Source organism: Mandrillus leucophaeus, unplaced genomic scaffold (assembly GCF_000951045.1).
Source record: "Mandrillus leucophaeus isolate KB7577 unplaced genomic scaffold, Mleu.le_1.0 Scaffold860, whole genome shotgun sequence".
NCBI lineage: Eukaryota > Metazoa > Chordata > Mammalia > Primates > Cercopithecidae > Mandrillus > Mandrillus leucophaeus.
The window spans coordinates 1,340,345-1,351,347 of NW_012109364.1; the positions used below are offsets into that span (position 1 = coordinate 1,340,345).

At 36.5% G+C, this 11,003-nt stretch overlaps 1 long non-coding RNA gene across 1 annotated transcript in view; it reads left to right on the plus strand.

Annotated features, from left to right (window-relative positions):
* LOC105531068 overlaps nucleotides 1–6,110 on the plus strand; it is a 44,182-nt gene extending 38,072 nt beyond the window's left edge. Inside the window, exon 3 of the long non-coding RNA XR_001004733.1 lies at nucleotides 5,501–6,110. This is a non-coding gene — a long non-coding RNA (uncharacterized LOC105531068). The remainder of the gene's footprint in view (nucleotides 1–5,500) is intronic.
* Nucleotides 6,111–11,003: the final 4,893 nt, after the last annotated feature.

Here is an 11,003-nt window from a genome sequence, read left to right on the forward strand (position 1 = left end):
AAAAAAAAAAAAAAAAAAAAAAAAGTTTTACCTATCCATACTTTGAAGTTATAAACTGAATCTGTGTCACTTAGGTTGCTATCGTCTGATTCCCCTCTAGGCATTTCTTTGTATAAATGGGCCCATGTAGGCAAAGTGTAATATTTAACACATAAACATAAAGTGTAATATTTAACACATTTAAGTGTAATATTTAACACATAAACATAAAGTGTAATATTTAACACATTTCTTTGTATAAATGGACCCATGCAGGCAAACTGTAATATTTAACACATAAACTCTCTGACAGAGCAAATTGATAAATCAGAGAATATTTTTACATTTGGTGTGTACATGATTCATAGTATGACAAGGTCATAAGCATTTTTAGCAGGGTTCTTCTGAAATAAATTAAGGTATTTATTACATAATCTAATCCACTAAGTGGGGTAGATTTTAGGGTAGGGCCACCCAGTAACACCTTAAAAAATACCCTCGGTGAAACAAGTCATTAGTTTAAGAGTAGCAGAGTAGTGTATTATAGATAAAAGTGGAGAGGATACAGATATGGATACATCTTCCTCATGCTCTCATGTGATATAGCGACATTTGTGTGTGGCAGATTGTAGAGACAATACTGAGAGTTCAGCAAGAAACAGTGGCATTGAGGTAGATAAATGGTTTGCTATAGTTTTATGGTTTCATGTTATTTATGATGAGATGCCATTCAGTTTATTTTGAGCTGAAGGATTTATCTACTGCAGAAACCCTGCTCATGTTGACAGAAATGATCTAAGGCTTTAAAAGACAGGTGTTTAGTTTCAGATTTAGACTCTAAAATCCAAGCCTGAATTGCTTATTGGTTTGGGGAAGGAAACACTTAATTTGAAATTCTGATATAAACTGTATGGCAGCAAACTTAGTTGAGCCTAGAAACAGCTTTGAATCTCAGATACCAATACGCTGGCTCTTGCATTACTTATTTATGGAAGAAAAAAAAGGCAACACTTGGTCTCTAACCAGGAGAAAAGCCTATTGGAAGTATTTCAGTCATTCTCAGCAGGTCAGTCCTCAGCAGTTCCTAGAGACCACAATATTTAAAGCCGTCTGGGTAGTTCTGGTCTCATGTCATCCAAACAGCACATTTTCAAACTCAGAAATGCCAGATCGTGTTATTTCTGTAGCAGAGGGTTGCTTAGGATCTGTGACAGCTGAGATTTTCCTATCGATTATGTGACAATGCAGTTCATCTATAGAGTTTAGAGAAATTTGAAAAGCCTCCAGTGTAACAAGAAGACCCTTAATTCAAGTGCTGTGTTGTATTTAAATGCAGAAATCAAAATTCAAGTTAGAGAAAATGGAAGTGTGAATTAAATTTTGAACCCAAACTTCTGTAGTTAAATCAACCTCCTAGGAGGGCTGTGACTAATAATTTAATTTGAAGTGTTACGATCGGGTAACTGGATTTGTAAACTAGGCAAGAAATCATATCTTATATAATAAATGCATATTTGGATCCATGTATGTGTTTAAAATTGCTCCTAAATTTAAAGCACGGAGTGAGTCTAAAACAGGAAAGACAAATCAAAAAGCACTCTTGTGACTGTGTGTGTGCTGGAGGACAGACAGATGTGGGTGATTATAGAAGCACTAACCTGCAAACACCTTGAAAGATGTCTTTCAGATGTGTCTTAAGTTCTTAACTGATATAATATGCATTCATTTTTCAAATGCATTCACAGGTAAAAATGTTATTTTTTATATTGTTAATTCTTTATCTGTCACAGAAAATGTACAGGTATATGGAAGTAACTAGATGTCTAATACATTCCAGGGGCCCAGGATTTCAATCAAAAGCAAACCTGGGTAATGTGACTGTAAATCAAGGGTGCTTGAGACCATAGAAACACAAACCCAGAAGGGTTAACTGGAGGAGAGGGAAGAGAGAAGCTCCTCTGTGCAGTTTATGTGAGTGACAGGAAGAAAGGGAGCAAGAGCTAGAGCAAGCAAGCAGGCGCCCTGCAGTCCTCACACTGAAGGCATTCCCTTGTTGTGGGGGGACACATTGGGAAAACTGCAGCCTAGGCTGTGGCCTGCACCTTGCCCACCCAGCCAGCAGCTCTTCTTGCACCTGCTTATTTATTGCCTGAAAGTCATCCAGCATGTCGAAGGTGTGATTATTGACAATTTGTCAGCCTGAATTTGTTGCTGGCAATAACTTTTTCGTGAAGTTTCACTCTCAGGCGCTTGAGTTTTGGGATTAGAAAAGTGGTGATGGGACAGCATTATGCTATGGTCTGCTCTTCATTTAGACACAGCCCAGGCAGACAGAAGGAAACAGAGCATTAATCCAACTGCAGTCACCCCAAAGCACAGACCATTTGGATCCAGAAGAGAAACTGGTTCTTTCTACAAGCTCTTCCGTTCTCCCTGGGGCCCTTCACAGCCCTCTTTGTGGCTGTGCTTTCCCTGGTGAGCAATTATGTATAAGAAGTAGGGGGTCCTCCATATTCTGCCCAGCCACCCCCTTATCCTTTACAAAAGTTAATGTCTTGGACCTACAATTCACTTGGGCAGCCTGGAACTGAGACTCTGAAGTTGTAAGTCTTTTGCTTTGTTTTGTTTGTTTGCTTTTTAGTTTTCTGTTTGTGGATATGGGTCCTGAATCAGCGCCCTCAAAGTTGAAACCTTTACCTTTTGGTCCAACCTCTTTCCTTCCTCTCATCGGGGGTAGGGGAAGATGGTGGCCAAAAAGCAGGCCTGTCCCTTGGATAGGGCAGCTGTGACAGCTGCTCCGGAGCAGCTGCCGTACCTCACTCTTATTTCCTGACAATCATTAAAATTCAATTTCAAAGTTTCTGTCTTTAACAATTTCCTAAGGGGCCTATGAAGGATGCCAAAAGGGTGGGCCTCCTTTCCAGTGGCAGTGCTTTGGCAGCAAGTAGATGCTGGTCAGGTTGCCGGAGGCTGTGCCCTTCTCACAATAGTCCTGTGGAGAGTGTCTAGAATGGAACACTGCAGGAACAGCTCTGGGAAAGTTTTAAGGTGGGCCAAGAAGTGGATAAGACCAGAGCTCTTCCCTTAATTAGCATTGCTCCTGAAGTACAGCCTTCCTGGTCCTGGGGTGGAGCTCAAGTACAAACCTAGGGGAAAGTCCTCATACTTTAATCTCATAATTCCTCATTTTCTTTTCTGCTCAGCTCACCGACTTCTCAAACCTTGATTCTAAAAAGAAAAATAGGCTGGGCTCAGTGGCTCATGCCTGTAATCCCAGCACTGTGGGAGGCCAAGGCAGGTGGATCACTTGAGGTCAGGAGTTCGAGACCAGCCTGGCCAACATGGTGAAACCCCATCTCTACTAAAAATACAAAAATCAGCTGGGTGTGGTGGTGCATGCCTGTAGTCCGAGCTACTCAGGAGGCTGAGGCAGGAGAATCGCTTGAACCCGGGAGGCGGAGTTGCAGTGAGCCAAGATCGCAGCACTGCACTCTAGCCTGGGCTACAGAGTGAGACTCGGTCTAAACAAAAAGAAAAAGAAAAAAAGATTTGTATATCTGAAAGTTCCCTTCTACCAAGAAGCTTTCCTTAACACCTCTTTTTCCTTTGGGTGGGGAAGTCTTCTATTGGGCCAAGGCAAGACAACTAAAATATTTTGAGAAATGGAAAAATACATGTGAATGTACAGCCTAGGTAGCTGTGCCTCATCTGCACATTTTGAGTGAAGGTTGCCCAGCAAATGCTATTCAGACTCACCCTCAGAGGAGTTTCTTATTCCCTGCTCCCAAAATTTAACATGTGATTAGTACCAAAATATGCCTCCCTTAACTAATAAATACCCTCTTGAATCTATAGAAAGGAAACGGCATTTCTTTGAAATTCTAGATGAGAGTTAAGGACTACCTGACTACTCTTGCCTTCACCTCTGAATCACGTATAACTATCTTGTTAAACACCCCCCTCCTTCCCTAGAGAGCCACTGATTGGCCCCTCAGCATACCTAGTACTTTTCCTTCTCTTCTCAAATTCTCATTCCTTACCCTTTTCTCTTTTGGAGTCCCCCAGTAAATTTTCAGAATTAAATCACGATTTTTTCGAAATGCCATGAGAAGTTAGAAAGGGAACTTTGAGACAGCACTAGAAATACACTAATAGAGAGTACTATTACAAGGCCGGGTGTGGTGGATCACGCCTGTAATCCCAACACTTTGGGAGGCCAAGGCAGGTGGATCACCTGAGGACAAGAGTTTAAGACCAGCCTGACCAACATGGAGAAACCTCGTCTCTACTACAAATACAAAAATTAGTTGGGCATGGTGGCATGCACCTGTAATCCTAGCTACTTGGGAGGCTGAGTGAGGAGAACTGCTTGAACCCAGGAAGCAGAGGCTGCAGCAAGCCAAAATCACACCACTACACTACAGCCTGGGCAACAGAGCTAGACAGTGACTAAAAAAAAAAAAAAGAAAAAAAAAGTACCATTACAACTGAATGCAGTAGACAAGTCACAGTTTGGGGTATCAGCAATTAATTGCACATTTTTATACCATCTTTTTTTTTTAACTTCATTTTTAAGATCCATTGATCCTAATAGATATAAGTTAAACCTGAAGTAAATTAGAGTAACGTTAAAGAAAAACTAGATCAAGCCTTCCTGGACTGGCAGCCCTCCTATCTTACGTAGCTCATGGTTATTTGGATAGACTTTTTCATAATACTGGTAGCAGAGACAGACCAACACCAAAGCCCCACTTCTTGTTACTTAATTACAAACCTGGTAGAATGGGGACTCCATACCTACAGAAACTAGCCAGTGCTTATTAACCACAACAGATCAATAAAAACAATTAGCTGGAGAAATAATATTAACAACACGCCCTTGTTACCATAGGACATAAGTTCCTGAGAAATTTGAAGTTTCCAATAGCACATTTCTGCTTATGTGGTACCTAAAGTTGTTTCCTGGAAGTGAAATTTGAATCATTTGCAATCATTTTATATCCTTGCCCCAGAATGACTCTGTCTTAAAGGCTTTGAATATGTCTACTAGTATGGGCTTTTGATATTCTCTACCCTAGTGAAAAGACTACATATTATAGTAGAGAAGATACTAGGTTAGAAATGCCAGCCAGGATCTAGGTTCTAGCTCAGGCATCTAACTAGTATTTTGTGTGTAAGGCAGTTCATGCTTCTGGCCTTCAGATTTTGCATATGTAAAGTAAAAACATGAGACTAGACAATCTCTTAGATTCTTCAGCCCCCACATTCTGTACTTTTGTAACATATTTGTGAATTTTCAACCTAAGAGAAGAGCCAGATCCATAAATTTCTGAATAAAATACTTACTTATTTCATAGTCCTTTTAGTAAAAATGTATGCAAAAGACTGAAAAAATGATTTTTGTTCTTCTCTGGGAGAGATTCTGAACTGGACTGGAGGAAACCAAGCTAAGAGACTTGACATTGTTTTCTTTTGTACAAATGAACCATTGCCTTATACTTTAACTTTTTTTCCTTTTCAGATCCAACTTAGAAATAATGTTTCATTCAAGATAAGGCTCGTGGTTTAGGAGATTGTGACCTGGCTTACATCATTCTAAGACTTCTATCATCGGTTTTCAAAACCCAAGGAGGACCTCATTCTCTGTGTGATAGTTCCTCATGCTTTGCCAGCCACTGGGTCTTTAAGGAAGCTTGCCGAGAGTTCCCAGCTGGGAAGGACAGTTCGAGTTCATCATAGACAGTGAGCTGGCACCACAGTTTAAGTGACTCACCAACCTGGTTGTCCACTTCAAAATGTCAAGAACCACACTATCTAATTGAAAGAACTGTGTTTTAGCAAAGTGTAATTGGATCGCATGGCAAGATCATCTCAAACTATGTCTCTGACCTTGCCTTTCAGTGGCTGTTTGGAGCACAAGAGGAGAAAAGAAATGATTCCTGAATTACATATTGCTTTTAAAAATTAAGATTAATTAATAAATACTTGGTTTTATGTTCATTCCATTGTAGGAACTTAATGATTATTACAAAACAGTCAAAATAGGTCATAGCAAAATGAACATTTAAGATTAGGTTAAAACATTCCTCTGAAATTTTAGTATTCACTTTTGAAGCGTCAATTACTGTATTATATGAAAAATGATATTTGAATCAAAGACATTGTTTTTTCATATAGCCACTCCTTTCTAAAATGCAAATCCACCCTCCCCTCACCCATGCTTTATTATTTATACATACACACACCCACAGACACACACAGAGCCAGCACCCAAATGGTAGAGGAGGTCCTTTCAAGACTTCTAGGACCTGGATCATGTAAGTAGTAGATGAGAAAATGAAGTAAGAGGTATAGAGCAATAACAATAAAAGTCAATGACTTCATTTTACAAAAAGTCACTGTGTAGTACTCAGATATTTTTAAAAGCAAGTATTATTATGACTCAAGTATATCATACTTCTAAATTATTATGATTCTCATCTAATTTCAAGCCACATATACGAGCCATTTGAAAGCATTTTGTATTACAACCTATCAACAAAAATCAACTAATAGTTTTATAATGCGCATAAATTTACCCTATGAGGAATTAAAATTTTTATCTGCAAGTATTTCTATTGTTGTGAGACTTTAGGACAAGACAACATTTGGTATTAACATAGAAGAATATTCTATGGCTTTTTTAGCTTTAATGTTCATTACTCTAAAATAAAGTACACATGGTATTTTTTTCTTCCTGGTGTTCTCTTATTATACACAGAGTATTTTCGTTTGTTGTTTTTAATGTATACATTATTTTTATTAAGTCATTTGGTAAAAGATAAAATATATACTAATAGACTCTTGCTTTTCTCCTAATTTAATTATTTCAAGTCAAGCAAAATTGGGCACTTTTCTTTTAGGAAAAAAAAAATATTGAGCATGATTTTGAGGCAAAATGATTATCTACAGCATCTTTTCTCTAATAGACTAACATTTATGATGAATCTTATTTCAAAGTTGATTATTCTCAAAGAAAAGTGGAGATATTAGAATTTCCAAGTAAATTGCATTGTTTTAAAGAGTACTTTAATGCATTGTTCACATTGTTGCCAGCTATTGACCAAAAAAGAGAAGAAAAAAGAAACAAAAAAAAGTAGTATCTGCTCCAAATGTCAAGTTTTGCAGTTTGAAAGACTTGTAAATTCTAATTTTTTTTTTTCTTTTTTGGAAAGCAGTAGTGATTAATACCAAAAGCATAGACAATTTAGGGCCATAACCTCCCTTCCCTTACCCCCTCTCCATCTTTTTTTTTTTTTTTTTTACTTTAACCATGATAGGCATCTCTGCAAGGTAGGTTTTAACATATTTTTTTCCTAATTTTTTTCCCTCCATTCAGTAAGAAGGATAAGCTTTTAGAGTACCCAGTCACCGTGGTAACTGCCAAAAAAATTCTCCTGAAGTTTGAAGAGGTCAGCTGGCAGGGTCAACAACCCTGGCCTCTCTCTGAGCTCGGTCTAGCATGCCCCAGCCTGCGGTTGGAGTGTCAGGCCAGATCTGACCCTGGGAGGTGGACCATTCTGGCTCTGATATAAATTTTTCGAGTCAGTTCATGGCCTGGACTCTCCAGGTGGCCTCCAAAATCGATTTTGACCCCCTGACCCTGTCTCACGGAGGCATAGCATCCACCCTAAGTAAGGATTTAGCCAGGAATGACAGCTTTCCACTGAGTGTTATTGGGGACAGTATAAACAGTTTGGAAAGCAAGTAAGGAGGTGTGAGTGCTAGGAATCATTAAAAGCACATTAAAAAACAATTTTTAAAAATCTTTGTTAGAAAAAGTTTTAAATACATATCTGTTACAGAATTCCTGTGACTTGTAGAGTTTTCGAGTCAGTTTTGAATATAAATAGGTCACATATCTTTATCTCTTTGCATACTGTGTTACAAATATGCAAATAAGATAGGCATACTTGCTACAAAATAGGTACAGCAGGAATGTAATATGTTCAGAAAAGGCAAACTAGTTATTAAAACACATTAACAGGTAAGGAGTTTCTAATATTTTAAATACTAAAATTTTGCATGTGTGTTTTGAAGTGTTTAAAATGGAAAAATAAAGAACCTTTAAAAAACCCAACAGTGTGGAATAAAGATAAACTTGTTGCACTCAAGGTACATTTCTACTTTGTAAAGCAATAAGCCAATACACTCATTTGGATAAAAATGAGAGAAAAATTATAAATATAGAGAGTTACATCTCATAGAGCTAAAGAGGAATAAAACAAAAAAATAGTGTCTCTGAATAACTTTATATATTTTCAACAGTTTAAGATATCAGAAACTTGGAAAATAAATATGATATGTATAAATCATCAGTGATTATTTCCTTTTCCTTCCCCCCCCCCCAGGATGCCACCCTGAATGTTTTATTTTCTCTAGGAAAGTAGAGTTCTCTTTGAGAGTTCTAGCCTATTATGAACTCAGTATGTAAATGTGGCCATCAAGAAGACAGAACTGCCAAGAGGAAAGATTATGAATGTTTTTCTTTCTTAAAACCATTCACAGTGTTTCTTCTTCCAGTGCTTTACTCAGAGTTCTCCCCTTTCCCCAGCTCTGTTGAAAATGGCTTCAAAAGCAACACTGCAGTGGCTAAACCAATTGTACTGTGAAGTTGTTGAGATGCCATTTCATCTGAATCCTTTGTAAAAATTAGATTTTTAAGTAGGGGTGAATATCCTTTTGGAAGAGGGAATGGGGAGGGTAGAAGAAGAGGGGGAAAGGACAGAGCAGTTTATATATATATATACTCTTTGTGTTTGAAGGCCTCTGTGTCTTGGCTTCTCACTATGTTAAATCCCTATTATAAAACTTATCTTCACAAAGCCTATTATAGTATTCTGAGAACAAATTGGACCATGAATAACTTAGTTGGAAGTGTAGATTATTTTCTACTCAGGGGAAGTTAGAGATGACAACAGCTTAACTAAAAGAATAGTGATTAATCTTAAATAGATGGATTTCAAAGTTTCACTCTTGATAAAGAGTACCTTTGATATTTCCCCTCTTCAGAATCACATTTCCACTCTCTTTGTATTAAGAATTGTCCTAGTGATTACACTGTCCCCCTAATACAGCTCAAACTGTAGATCATTTTTTTTCCAGGTTGTTAATCTGTCAGAGAGGTGACCAGAAAGACTCTCTACTTACTGTTGGTTAAATCGATGATTCCAAAGTGGTACTAGGCTTAGATACAAAAGTCAGTGATAAGAATATCTTGCATAAATCATAGCTTCTCACTTAGATAAAATTCTTATTTAAAAATTTTTCATTCGCTTAATGCCCTGTAGCTTACAAAGCACTTTTTAAATCATAATTTTGTTTAATCCTTAGAATACTGTTATAAGATAAACAAAACTCATCAATCCCATTTTACCTGTGATTTCACACTGTGATTGAGCTAATAAATGGAAGAACTGAGATACCAACTCAGATTTTGTAGCTTCTGTTTCAAGTGATTGACCTGTAGCAATAGGCTTTTGAATTGCTTTTGTGTTCTATATCCCTGAAGATCAAGATTTTGTATTAGAGAGCAAAGATTTTATATCTCACAAATTAAAAACTTAAAAGACATGACTGAAAATAATTCTATTTACTTAAAAGTGAATTTTACCAGTTATTGTTTTTCTTGCTATATATATGCTTAAATGTTCTTTCAGCACTGACAGTTTTAATTTCCAAAAGTTAAACATGGGAAGCTCTATATAAATTAAATAACTACCTGGAATTTAAACCATGTATACAAAAACATGATTCTATATTTCAAAATAAAATATAGCATAAGACTTTAGAAGCAGGTTCTGCATATTAAGAAATTATTTGAGAATATGCCATTGATAAAGCTCTTGAGTTTTAGGTTTCCCTTCAATTTTAAAAAACTTTTTAAATCTTTTAACATCTTAGCAAGTCTGGATAAGCAAAGTTACATAGACCTACTTTTGTTCTCTTAGGCTTTTACTTTTTGTGTTAAAAAAAAAGGTTTGCAAAATACTCTCGGAATAATAGTAAAAGGATTAGTTAACTTGATATTAATGTAACCTATCTAAACATTACAGAAATCAAGAATTACAAATAGACGACATTATTTTATTCTTCTTAGGTTTCTAATTATATCGCTTTAAACATGTAATGCGGGCAGTGTGGATGTTAATATGGAAATTCTTATTTTTTATTTCTTAAATTATATAAAATAAAATTAGTCATTTTATATATACTTAGATTAATGCTTTTGCCCTTGAATTATTCTGGCAGCCAGAAAAATCTAGTTAAACTTGTTAGCATTAGACAAAATGAAAAACTGTACAGAAAAAGAAAAGCAACGGTTCTGGTATCAATAATGACATATTATAACTTTTTTTTGTACTAAAGTTTTTCTACAAAAACATAACATTAGACTGAAGATTGTTCATTTTAATGTGCAGGTTAATGTTCAAGTCACCAAATACAAACTTCTAGTGTCTCCTCTACTTATGTGCAAATTACGAAATGCAAAAATAAGGTATCTTATACTGATAGCTATGTTTGTTTAGATATTCTTTGAAATTTTATAATTTCTTATATTACCAATCTCATTCATTTTGTTCATGTGTGTCTTTAACAGCTGTTCAAAACAGGTTTTCTTCCCTTCCTCCTTCCTTCCTTCTGTCCTTCCTTCCCTTCCTTCTCTCTCTTTCCCTTCTCTTTTTCCTTCTTTCTTTCTTGTCCCTCTTCCCTATCCTTCCTTTTTATTCTTTCTCCTCTCTTTTCTTCCCTTCTTTCCTGTGTTACTCATCAGTTTTTAGGTGTTTTTTCTTTTAAAATATAGAGCAGCTTGAGTTAAGGGGTTATCAGATACAATATATTTTGCCAAACTGAGGTGCTGAACAATGAAACACTTCAGTTTAAACTTGCATCAAGTCAGAAAACCCTCAAGTATAGTATCAAGACTTTTGTGACAATGAAAATCCAATACTGAGTGATCAACTTTTAAAATGTTACAGATTCTG